The sequence below is a fragment of the Neopsephotus bourkii genome, unplaced genomic scaffold (genome assembly GCF_033783945.1).
Source record: "Neopsephotus bourkii isolate Nb327-2 ecotype Australia unplaced genomic scaffold, CSIRO-AGI_Nbou_v1 NB_1250, whole genome shotgun sequence".
NCBI lineage: Eukaryota > Metazoa > Chordata > Aves > Psittaciformes > Psittacidae > Neopsephotus > Neopsephotus bourkii.
In genome coordinates, this window is record NW_026901735.1 from 3,078,007 (window position 1) to 3,091,558 (window position 13,552).

Consider the following 13,552-nt stretch of genomic DNA (forward strand, 5'->3'; position numbering starts at 1 on the left):
TTATTCACTCTGTTTACAGTGTTATTCACTCTGTTTACAATGAGGATACAGAGATGTACAGGATCTGCTGAACAATCTAAATCCCCACTAACTAGGAGAAATTTTGCCTTGTAAAGAACAAAGGGATACCTTCATACTACAGAGTGACCTTTCCCTAAGTGAGCAAGCAGGCAGAGGAGGTAAGACTTCACTAATCTCATCCTGGGTAAAACTAAGGGTGGCTCTTCATGTGTCTCACTTCTGCTGCAGGTATAGCAATGTTACTGGAAGCAGGCAGAGGCCACTGGAGGAAGGTTTTGAAAATCTTATCGTGGAAATTCAGTGTTCATTTCTAAGGATGAATAAAAGAAACCCCAAAAGCCTTGCTTTCATTGTTCACTGTCACTGAACATCACTGGCTCCACCATTTGTTTCCCATCAGTGTCAGAAGGCCTCATGCATTCTGACTCTCCCTTTTTGCTCTGTTTGACATATCCCTTACTGAGCTTTAGAGGCAGCTTTGTAATAAAATGATGGAATATTATAATGTGAACTAAAGCTGGGGCTGAAACTCAGAAAGGGGAGAAAACCCAAAAGGCCACATGCTTGCCCTCCAGTTGTAAAATCCCTACTCTTATTTACTGCAGAATGCAGTGTGTTGTGTGAGGGTTGCGTAGCAACAAAATAAAGTTTATCTCTGTAAGGAAATATGAATGTTTCTCAGAGCACAGAGAAGCATAATTTCTGCTGTTTACTGCACTTATCATATCTGTTGCAATGTGGACTGTGTCAGATGTCAATTACAGACTAACTTCAGAAAGACTGTTTATTTTAGATAATATAAATGTTACTTAAAAGATAGGGGCATAATATCTTATGTTTACATGTCGAAGATCTATTTCTAAAGTTTAGAAGATGCAGTTTCCTGCCTCTGCCCCAACCAGATTCAAGGAAAGTTCTGTAACTCTGTGGTCCAGGATGAATTCTGATGGTGAGGCAACCAGTTTCCTTACTTGTGCATAGTTAACTGTTTCTAGTTCCTCTGGGATAAAGGCTTGACATTATTTTCCCCTGCTTGTTATGTGAGAATTGTCTGACTGCTTCCCAGTTCAATGCATTCAAACTCAGTATTAGAGCTAAATACTGAAAGGCTGTGGAACAGTGTTAACAGAAATGAGATTCATTCATCTTGTAGACTTCTGGTTTTAAAACATTAAACAGTGAATTTCCCTTGATTTTGAGCCAACCAAACACAAGTGGTTCCTGAAATTATCAGCAAAAGGCAGGGATTCTGTTTGGTTTTGGTTTCAGCTTTGAATGCAGAAAGACGAATGCCCCCATTTTAAAAGCTGAACAGCACCCTGCCTAAGAAAAAGATCTGCCTCACAGTTGCTTTACCTGAAGAAGCTGAGAAGAAAACCCAGCACACAGAACAAGTGGTGGCGACGGATCTTTCTGTGGTTTGGGAGGGTGTTTCCAGGAGAGTATAAGCAATGTAACAGAAGCAATAATAGGCTTTTGTGAGAGATGTTAAAAAAATGTCATTTTTGTGAGAAAAATACAGTATTTGTCCGTGAAGTAACAAGTGAACCCACCAAACTCTCAGGAACAGTTAGTCACAGAGAAGGCAGAGAAGCCGGGGGGAATAGAAGAGAAGGCTGCATGGAGACCTCATAGCAGCCTTCCAGTATCTGAAGGGAGCTATAGGGATGCTGGGGAGGGACTCTTCATTAGGGACTGTAGTGACAGGACAAGGGGTAATGGGTTAAAACTTAAACAGAGGAAGTTTAGATTGGGTATAAGGAGGAAATTCTTTCCTGTGAGGGTGGTGAGGCACTGGAATGGGTTGCCCAGGGAGGTTGTGAATGCTCCATGCCTGCCAGTGTTTAAGGCCAGGTTGGATGAGGCCTTGGGTGACATGGTTTAGTGTGAGGTGTCCCTGCCCATGGCAGGGGTGTTGGAACTGGATGATCTTAAGGTCCTTTCTAACCCAAACTGTTCTGTGATTCTATGATTTTTCATTTATGATACTTTAGGATATCTGCCTGCTTGCGTTTCAAATAACAAACACAGTGTCTTTGATGGTTTTAATTGTGAAATTATTTTAGAATCATAGAATAGTCTCTGGCTTTACCTTAGTTCAATAATTAAGCTTTAGGTATCAAGGAGAAATGTCTGCATATTAAAAAATCTGGTAAGGGAAGAACAGCGAGTGATGATATTTATGTACCCAGAGAGACAGCAGTCAACTGGTGTGCTGGGTGCCTAGAAAAAGCAACTCATTTGGGAGGCTGGTGACTGAAAGGGGTTCCCTCACCATCCCTCAGGTAGGCGAGGAACATTCCCTGGAAAAGGAGATTTGAGCTCCTAATAAAGGCACGTTTATTGGATCTTCTGTGGACAGAGAAGAGACCAAAAGCAAAACCTGGCAGCATGGAAGAGAAGGAGGATCCTCCCCTTTTTAGGTGAAAGTGGCTCCTCCCAAGAGGCTAAGATGTGAAGCAGGCTTTTACATAATGATGTTTCACATTCAGCCTACACATGGATTTCTCTGATGCGGTCAGTTTTGAAGATCCCCCTTTTGGAAGCATCCCCACAAAGTTGTCTCCTTTGCCCCAGTGAGCCCATAGAGGACTAAACCCACTGAAGAAAATATGGAAAAGTGTGGTGCTCTAGAGAGGATGTGTAGAAACCACTCGGGAGATTTGGAGAGGCTTCAGCCGTGGTTTGAGATCTCAACAACTGGACTCGAGAGACCCATTTCTAGCAAGATGTTCTAAAGAAAACAGTGTGTTTCAAAGTGACAAGATCAATGAAAGAGCCTGTGATGTTGTTTGGACTTCTGATGGAGGACATCAAGGCTCCTGCAGTGAGCAGGGCCCTCCTAAGAGAAAAACAATACCATTCTGGAAAAGACCTGAAGCAGAAGCTGCAGAATGTGAGCAGTTTGTGCCTGGAGCATAGGTTTGACTCCATTGGGAATGTCTTTGTTATAGAAGCCTGGCAGTTTAATACAGCAGGAGAGCACAGAGGCCAGCATTGCAGTTCGGTGAGCAGAAGATGGCAGGAGTCAGCCGAGGGTTGTGAGACCATCTGACCTTTCAGTTAAGTAGAGGAGGAGATTAGTGTAGCTTTGGGACAGATTTTATTCTCCTGTTTGGCCTGTGGGTTCTCTGAAGCAGAGACCTGCTGCTTTTTGAATGCTTGGAGCCTGCGTGCAGGGTGGAGAATCCAGTAAGTAAATAATAAGAGTCATAATTCAGTGCACTGAAGCTGAAGAGCTGTGAAAGACATGATCTGTTTTCTTGTGACCTCCACCTCTTGCTGTGACTCCGGGACACGTTATTGTGTTTTATTTTTACTAGTGGCCAAGTCAAACAAATATCTCTGGAACTGGTAAGAACTCCACCTCCAGCCCCAGTTTTTCAGGTTAAGCATGAAACTTGTCTGTCTTACTGGGAATTTCTGAACATAAATAAACAGACACTTAGAGTAACTGGCTTTGATAAATGGGCAGCGTAGGTCAGGGCCTGTTGGATATGCAGGCGACCCAAAGATGAAGCAGACTGGGGAAGCAGGCAGGAATGGCTCTGCTTTTCTTGGCTTCTCAAATGGTTTTCAGGCTGAAATCAAATACTTGAGAGCATGAGGAAAGCTGGCTTCTGTAGTCCTGATTTTGCACTGAACCTCACTGTAAGGATATCTCTTATAAAGCTACTTTTGATGTGGAAATTTGGCTCCAAACCACACTGAAGGCCATTATAAATAACCACTTCATCACAGGACACACAGAAGTTGGCTTCCTTGAACACTCCTAGAAAGCAAGTCTAACCTTATTGAGCCATAACCTCAGCTAGTGTAAATCAGAGAAGCTCCATTGACTTCATTAGTTTATACTGATTTACACCAGCTGTGACTGTGGCCCACAAGACAGCAAGATATGTCAGCTTCTAAATTCTGTCACTGAGTGTTGAACAAAACTGTTTTTAAAACAAGACTGGCAATCCCAGATTTAGACACTAATGAGACACAGCACTGTAATCGTTTCACGATGCCTATATGCTCCATTTTGGTTTCATTTTTGCCTCGCTTCTGTTTTTCTTATCTCCTGCCAAACACAGGGAGAGTACCACATATGTTACATTCATAACAAAGATGTTTTGCTGCTTTGAGAACATGTCCTCCAGATGCAAAATGCCTTTGTGTTATAGTTTAACTTCTTCCTTTGCATAGGTGCGTTGGTTATGAGCCAATACAAGACTGCTGTTGAGGGCCAGCCCTGTGTTTCTCCAGAGCCTGGAGTTCTTGAAACCCAAAGGCTGCCCTAGCTGAACTTCAAAGATCTAATTCCTCCTTAGGGATTTCGAGCTCCCAAATCATCATTTCAGATGGGCAGGGTGAATTGTGTCCAGGAGCAGTGTGATAGGAATGCCCCAAGACCATCAATACATCTCCTCTGTCACAATCCTGCAGGGTACTCATGTAGTTAACCATCCTGATTCATTAATTGCACTGGCAGCACCTTTATGGTACGGAAGGCTGGTAGATACATACAGCTGGTTTGTTCTGCTAAGGGGAAGAGATTCATATAACTAGACTGACAATGATTAATACTGATTATCATTTCATGACAACAGCAGCTGTTAAGTTCCAGTCAAGGTCAAGGCTGTTGTGCACTGCAAAGATGCTTTTCTGCAAGCAGCAGTCTCTACCCAACAGAGTCAGAAGTGTACACTGGCAGGCAGAGGAAGAGGAAGTCTCTTTCTATAAAATGGGGGTAGAAGCAAACTGATTTCCCCTGGTAATTCCCTTAAATTTCAATTCCACTGCTTTAATTATAAATCATGCTGCTGTCCCTAAGGCAGACAACTCTGGGGTGGACATCATGTATCTCAAATACTCAGCAAGCACGGGGAAGGTCCACAGATGAACTACAGAGCTGAGGTAAATCTGGGCCACAGCAGAGCTTTTAACCTCCGTGTTTTTCCTTGAAGAAGCTGGAGCTCCTTATACAACTTAGACTGTATCTTGTGCTCTGCCAGTTTGCTAAACAGAAGCTGACTGTGGTGGCTTTGCAGTATGGGAATGGAAGAACTCTTCTTCCTTGCTGGTTATCTGTAATTCAGGAGTATAACATGATTTTACTTGTGATCTCCCCAAGTCCTACATTATAGCAACCCTTTTAATTGTGTATGCTGTGTTTTATTGGATTTTTCCAGTTAGGAGGACCAAAAGTAGTGCATTTAAAACACCTAGCTGACATTAAAAAATGACAGTTACTGCAGACCAGGTACTCATGGTTAGGTTCACTTCACATGAGATTTGTCTAATTTTCAAGAATGGTCACAAAGACTTCAATGGAAGGTGCAAGGAACCTACAATAAGGCAACGTGGCATAAACTTAGCTCTTACACAAATTCAGAATGTGTTTTGTATGCATTTCTATGTGATATGATCAGCAAAGAAGTTCATCATGTCTTCTTACTGGACTCAGAAATTTAACATGGATGTGACACACACAGTCTTCATAGCAGATGAGATCTGAATGCTCATTGAGATGGGAATTTGAACAGCAGGATCACCTTACATACATAAGCTTTTTTTCTGAGTCTATATGTCTACTCTATCAAAGATAAGCTAGCCTGCTGTGTTGAAGAGTGTAGGTGAGGTCTCTAATTCTAATACCGTCATTGACTCTATAGTTACACATCTACAGCCTTCCCATTAAGGAATTAAGAGCAGCAAAAATTCAGTTTGGTATAAACAAATTCCCTTTCAAAGCTTGCATCAATACCCAGGAACCTGGAAAAGATTAAAAAGCAAGCCCCCTTCATATAGGAATCTCCAGTGGCAACTCTCTGAAAGGCAGAAATTTATATTAGGAAAAGAGAACTTGGTCATACCATCTCAGGAAAGCACAACAACAGAATGCATCTACAAATAAAGTATAAGAGTTGCTGACAATCCACCTCATTTCCTTACTGCCTACTGGTGAGTTTGTTCCACAACTTCTAATCCAGGTGCAGGGGTGCTAGCACCCATCTCCACTTTGCTATACCAGCTAATCTAAGCTGCATGTGGTGCAGCACTTTATGTCAGTAAGGAAAACACTAAGTGCCTCCTCAAGGCAGAGGAACCCAGTCTCTGGTTCTCAAGCTACACATCACCTACAGCCATAGTAAAGAAGTTAAAAAGAAGGCTAGCAAAGACAGTGAAGTGCTCTTGCCTAGGTCATGTTACTCACTGTGTAATGTTGTCCTGGCATCAGAGAGGTTAGAGCTTACTCTTACAGAACTTCTGCTGTAAGAGTCATGTATTTGAGTAAATAAAGAAGCCCACCACCATTACAACACTCTTTCCACTTCATCTGTTTAGATGCTGATATGATCTTTGTCCAAAATGTTTAGGGGCAAATAATGAGCTAGCATAGCTCTGTTGCAATCTACAGAGTGGTACTGATCTACATCAGCTGAGAACCTGAACCTACAGGCTCATCTCTTCCTACTCTCCCGAGAGGCATCAGTTTCCACTGATTTCACTGGAAGTTCTGTGTGCATCCCATCAGGACTGTAGCATTTGAATTTGTGGGTTAATCAGTTGTCAAGAGTTCTGAGGCAAAAGCTGGAGGAAAGCAGCAAGTTCACAGTTTGGCAGGGTTTGTACAGTTAACGTTCTCAATGCTGCTGGTATTTCCTAGCCAAAGTTGCCCTGTTACAGAGTTGATACTGAATATGAGGCCATGTTGTGTGAATGGGAAAATGAACAGCCCTGGTGCATGACATGTGTAAATAAACAAGTACTTTATGATTTCTGCACTTCCCCCACCATGTTATCTATCCATAAAGTATACCTTAACTGCATCCAGTTTCCTAACCTTTGCTTTTTATGTGCTCACTGTTAACCTGGAAGACTGCCACAGCTGTACAGCAGGCCTAAAAAACGTATCTGATAGTTCTAGCTCCAGCTCTATTTTCTGGTTATTCAGTGGTGCCAGAGAAACTTTGAAGACCTTGTGGTGCATCATTAACAGTGTCTTCTTGTGTTGGTCTATGGATAGTCACTTGCAAGTAGTTATGTGTAGGTTTGTAACTGCTGCATAACAGACTACAAAACCACACACAACCTAAATAATTTGCCGGCATGCTAATGAACAGTAAGCCCAGACAGTTCAACCAGCTGCATGCTCTGCTTTTTATCAGTTTCAAGTGTGCTGGGTTTGGGTGTATGTGTCCCCCCAGCAAGCATAAAATAGTACTTTTGATCTATTGCTGAAAGGCCCTTTTACCGCAGATAAAAAGATTAAAAAGTATTCTTTTGAGTCTCAATCCTTTTTCCATTACTGCTCTGCTACAGACGAGTTGTATTAGTTATTATAGAGGATGCAGAATGCATTCGAAGAACTGGGAACTGTAGGGTATATCCAGCCCACAATCTCATTTATTAATTTGTGTTGCTGTTTACTGCTGTGTTTGGAAATCTTCAGTACCATATGACGAGCAAAGATGTTGGCTGCAATGTAAAGCATCTCTAAGGCACCACTTCATACTGCTGCCATGATCTCTAGAGCTGCGACTGCAGCACAGTTGTGGAGAAAGTTTCCATTCTGACTCTTTCCTGCTATACAGTGAATAATTTACCTTGGAGGACTTTTACTGCCTCTATCAGAAGCTTTTTGGCCATTAATACAGCAAAAATAATATCTGTGTTACTACATTTATAAATACGTGGGAACCCAGGGGTGAGTATCTTGAGCTTTGTTGCTTTTGATGCTTAGAAAAGTGCAGTGACTGATTGATGTTTGCCAAAGAGTTAGAACCCTTTACAAAAGCAAAGTGTTTGTATGCCATATAACATTATGCATCAAAGTAAAGGTGTCTTTGCAGAGGGGACAGCCCTGTTAAGTAATATTCCTTTCTTTACAGCTAGCTTTTTTCATCCTTACCGTCCCAATCTCTTGGGAAAATGGTGAAGGAGAAATTCCTTGAAGTTTCTCCTTCCTTTTCTACTTGGAATTGGTGAACACTCTCTTCTCTATTGCCTCACTGGCTGCAGGAAGGTGTGGCTGTGATTAATTCCCTAGGCCCCCTTTTTTTTCCCTCAAGTGCTGTCCATAGTGAGACCATCCTGCAGTACATCATTAACATGGCAAATGACAGAACAACTCATCTCAGTATTAGTATGTTCAGTGAAGTGTGTCAGTTAATTACTGTTCACTTCTGCTGCCACACAGACACTTCCACTGCCCCAACAAGATGCTTTTAAGCAGCACAATAGTATGTAAACAGCTGATAAAAACAGGGTCATCAACCTAGTAAGAACTTTGGATTTATGGGTGTAGCGTAATTTGCTGCAAGAAAGCACTCAGTATGTAACGTTACAGGGCATTTAGTGTTAAAAGCAGCAATTTCTCCTACATTTTTTTGTCTTTGTGAATTAAAATCTTCCAAATCAAGTGATCTAAAGTCAATTCCAGCAGGTGATTTAGGTTCTGCAGAACAAAACTGTGCACATGTGTCTTGTTACATGGGTCTGCCTTTTCATCTTACATGTATAAATACATCCCACATGTATAAATACATCCCAGACATGCACACACATGAAGTGGTTACTTGAACTCAGAAGCAGAGGAGCCATGCTGAGGTATGTATTTAATGTCTGCCTTGTAATTTTTCCTGCCCTGATTATGACCTATTGGAATTAGTTTATGTCCTTGGAATTCACTTATGTCCTATATATAAATTACAAAACCACAGGTGATTGGCTTTAAAGAATAAAGCCCCAGCCAACATGCAGCTCCCTGGGCTTATTGGTTTTACTGTTCCCAAGACACATTAGCTAAAGGCTGCCTAAACCTAAGCCTGATTTCACAGAGACGAAACCTGCTTTTTGCCTGTAGGTGGAAGTCATGCAGGACCTAACACCTTTACAGCCTTTGTGTCAGCGTAAATATACCAGGAAGTGTACATAGCTAATTATTAAGAAGGTGGAAAGACACTTTATCCTGGTTTGGAGGTACCAGTGAGGTGCTTTCAGGGGTCTTTCATCCCAAAACAGAGACATACAGGATCCAGTGGCTGAAAGCTGAAGGTATTAAAAACAAAGTGTGGGTTCTTTTTTTAGCAGTAAGGGTTATTAGTGTTGGAGTGTTCCCAAGCAATGGGGCAAATTGTCCTTTGTAGTATTTACATGGAAAATTCATGGTTTTAAAGAAGATACGCTCTGTTTTGGTCACAAAATATTGGAGACGTGTTGGGCGAAATGTTCTGGCTTTTTTCATGGTGAGAATCAACTTAAGATGACTGCAATATCTCTACCATATCTCTGCAATATCTCTACTTACTAAGCCTATTGCTTTCCTTTTGGTGTTTTTGGAGTTTGGTTTTTATTTGTGGATGAACCTATGTGAATCAGGCAAGATAAGGGTAGTCTGCATGACTGATTTGTGCAACCCAAGCTACCAAGACGTGAACCAGTTCCTTGAGCCTGAATGGTGCTGAGCCTCTTTATCAGAATTTCCCAATGATTCTGGGCATTTAGGATTTTTAAGCCTCTAAGATCTAATGATGCTTTGGCTTAAGGTCCCTATTTGGGTCCATCAGTACAACTCTTTTGGCTGGAATAGTACCTTGATGAATTAGACTCATCAAGGCTCTGCACTGTCATCTTGTTTCTCTGACATCTCTGCTTTTGACTTCGCTGGTGTGGATACATCCTGCTGACCCATGGATGGTTTGAAAGCGTAATTCCAGGCCTTGTGAGAATGGAACATTTGTAAAGCAGCAGCCCCTTACTAATCTGCAGAGAGAAAGCATGTATGACAGGCAGTGGGGCTTCCATTTTTCAAGATCCAGGGTTTAAGACAGGCTTAAAGGAGTCTTATTAAAAGTGTTTCCCAGTGCATGTGACTCCTTCTGACAGCACCCAGGTGGTTAAGAAACCGGTATTAAGAATAAAAGCTGTTTCTCTTTTCTGCACAACAAATGGTTCAAGTGTCTGGTATTCGACTCAGAAAGGAAACCTGCAGCAGTCATGTCCCCTGAAATAAACCAACCAACATTTTGAGCTGCCAACACTTCTGTCTATTACGTCAAGGCATCGCAAAGTTGAAAGCATAGCAAAGTAATATATATGTATTTTTTTTTCAGTAATCCCCGGGTAAATATTAGGCAGACAGCATTTCTGCTTTGCGCATTAATGAAACCCGACTGAATTTGAAAAGCCTGCAAGTGCACTTTGGGGATTTCGGAAAGTGTCGTTTGACCATGAGCTAAGACCAGAAGCTGCCATTTTGCAGATGGGGCAGGAGGGAAAGGCGTTTGGCCTCATTCATAACTTCACAGCTACTGCAAATATCAGCTGATGAATATTTATGTTATGACTGGCAGAGGCCCGAAAGGCAAACGGGAGGGAGAAGCAGCAGAGGGGGAAGCTTAAGTTAGGAAAATGGTTGTCTGAACTCTGTGGGATTTCTTTACCAACACTTTCCATGCTTGAACAGTAGCTGCTGAATGAAATCATTATGTACTGAGCCCCTGCGCAGGAAAATAAGGTTTGTCAAGACTCTGTTCGTTAGCACCTCGTACTTTGTTTGAACCTTGGACATTTGCTGGGCTCTGTAAAGGGAAGCGTTTTTTTCCTTCAAATCGAACATGCTATAGAGCTATCCAGTTTTCTTTTGTTTAGTCATTGCTGTGATAGCACTAATTTAAAACAGAGTCTTACTGTAAGGAAAACAGGGGGCCAGGCAGGAATGTGAAGTGCTACAGGGTGGGTACTGAGGAGGTGCTGCTGCAAGGCAGACTAAGGCTGCAACTATGGAAAGGGTTAAATTAGAGGTGTCACTATTGAGCAGACCTACGGTGCTTGGCTGCCCAGCTGTGCTGGTGTCTATAAGCTCATCCCCTGTACCAGGAGCACACACTGAAACCAGACCTCCTTCCTGCAAGTTGCTGCACAGCTATTGATAAGCAGAGGAGATGAGGGGAAATGCAAACTGAATTAGTTGGGCACAGAGTGGGAGAGACTAAAAGCCAGCTATGCTTTCCTCCCTGCACAAACCCTCAGCACAAACACTGTTTTATTTAACTGCTGCAGGCAGCAAGTGTTTGGTTAAAATAAAAGTTATTTTGTTCTTTGCAAGAAAGCAGTTCCCCAGTAATTCCTGTGTGTATCAGCAATCTCTAATTACTGGTTTAGTTACTGTTGGACTTGATTTTTAAGGGAGCAGAAGAGGTGAGTGTCTTTCCTCTATATAACATCATTTCAAAGTAATGTATTTCTTCATATTTATATTACCTCAAGTCACTCATTGAGAGGGGGAAAAACATCCAAATCTCTTCCTTTTGCCTTCACCAGGCCGTAAATTAACAGCAAGGAACAACTTTCAATGCAGTTCACGTGCATGACTTCACTGTTGCAATGGATCAAGCCCAGGAAGGAACCCAGCGGAGGTAAGGAACTGCTGGCAGTCAGATAGGGCTTTACTGCAGGGATGGGTGGCTCTGGGTGGTAAGGAGCCCCCTCACTGGACCACAGCATCAGAAAGCAGCAGTTTGGGGCTGTGTGAAACACCGGTGCCTTTAAAAGCAGGCAGTCTGAGTTGGATACACAGGGAAAAATAGGAGTGCACAGAGCTGGTCACTTCAGAAACCCATTCCCAAGGGCTCTGCAAATTTGCCAGGTGGAATTAGGGAAAAGCCCTGAATTTGGGCTCTTCTTCAGAGGAATCCCCACACTTGGCACTGACCTGTTCGCTGTTTCTCTAAGAGGTGGCCTTTCTTACACTGCTTATTTAGAGGCACCTTAATGTACAATGAGTTAATACCTGCAAGAAGCCTCAGGGGCCTCACCGCACAACAACCGCTCCCAAAGCCCTCCTGCTCCTTCCCGGCCCATGTGGAGATTCCCGATGTATGGACACCAGCAGATGGAGCTGCGGGACATCAAGTGCTCATTTCCCGGGACACGCCAAAGCCGGGGCAGTCATTCCTGACGGCGAGGGGCGGCTTTTGAGTTGGTCTTTCCGCACGCAGCAGCGAAGTGGGGCGGCCATGAGGGTGCTGAGGGCGGCTGGTGAGAGGAATGTGCGTCCCTCTCCTTAGCGGTGGTTGCTGAAGGGTATGGAGATGGCAAGGCAGCCATAATCCCCCCCGGAGTTCGGCTTTCCTCATGGTTAGGGGCTTGCCCTAACAATATGGGTCTCAGTTCGCGCCTCACGGCGGCCATGGATTACTCCTCCCTCAGCTTTGTCGCTGATGCCTGCACCGAGGTGTGGCGGCCATGAGGGTGCTGAGGGCGGCTGGGTGAGGGGAAGGTGCGCCCCTCTCCTCAGCAGTGGTTCCTGAGGGGTATAGGGGAAGTAAGGCAGCCGTGATCTCCCCCGGAGCTCGGCTTTCCTCATGGTGAGAGGGGTTTGCCCGGCAGTGTGGGTCTGAGTTTGCCCCTCAGGGCAGCCGTGGCTCGCTCCTTCCTCAGCTTTTTCGTTGATGCCTGCACCGAGGTGAGGCGGCCATGAGGGTGCTGAGGGCGGCTAGGTGAGGGGAAGGTGCGTCCTTCTCCTCAACAGTGGTTCCTGAGGGGTATAGGGGAATTAAGGCAGCCATGAGCCACCCTCTCTCTTCGTAGCTCAGCTTTCCTCATGGTGAGGGGTTTGCCCAGCATTGTGGGTCTCAGTTCGACGTCTTCTCTCCAGAGAGGGCAGCCATGGCTCGCTCCCTCCTCAGTGCTTTCAGTGGTGCTGGGTTTGTGCCTGCAGCTTGGAATGGAGGTGCTTGGGACATAGGGAAAAGCCTATTTTTCCTCAGAAGTTTTAGAACTACCTCAGAAACCCCAAGAAACAACCGTTAATTTGTGCCCTGCTGCCAGCCCAGCCCACCCCGGAGCCCCGGAATCTTCTAGAGCTTCCCCTCAGTGCAGTGGGGCCACTCAGCTGCTGCCTGCACCATCTGCCTCCAACCTGTGTGGTGAAAACAAGGAAAACCCCACAAAAAAGGGCAGCAGAGGTACAGGGAGAGTTTGGGATGAGATGTGGAAACATATGTAATACTCCATGAGGAAGCAGGGCATGTTTCTGTGCGGGAGGTGCTCTGAGGAACATGGTGGCGTAAAGCAGGACTGGTGTGGATGCCATTTACTCCCCTCCCCTGTGGAAAAAGGAGAGTTCTCAAGACGTTTGTTGTGTATTTCTGAGATTGTCCTGCCTGAAAGCCAGCTCCCTGGGAACCAACAACGTGCCATGAGGAGAAGGGGATGAGGAGCTGCTGTGGCCAGCTGCAGTGCGAGGACAAGGAGGAATACATACGCTCAGGGAGGGAGCTGGGAACACTGCGCAGCTGTTTTTGTTCTACCATCGAGCTGTAAAGTTGAAAAATGATTTGAAAAGCAAGGGATGTGCCGGGAGTGCTGGTGTGTCCTGCTTATGGGCGCTTGGGGCATTCTGTGTAAATTGAACTTCTTCCTCCCCCCCATTTCTTTGGATGGCTTCACATCGCAGCAGTGGAAGGGAAGCGCAACAACACGCTTGGAGTGCAGCGCCTCATCCTTGATCCCTTTTGGCACTGAACTGCACCGGAGT

The 13,552-nt window shown here is 44.2% G+C and overlaps 1 long non-coding RNA gene across 1 annotated transcript in view; it reads left to right on the forward strand.

Annotated features, from left to right (window-relative positions):
* Positions 1 to 13,552, forward strand: part of LOC133218421 (uncharacterized) — a 404,246-nt gene that overhangs the window by 272,312 nt on the left and 118,382 nt on the right. The gene's annotated exons all lie outside the window — the stretch shown is intronic.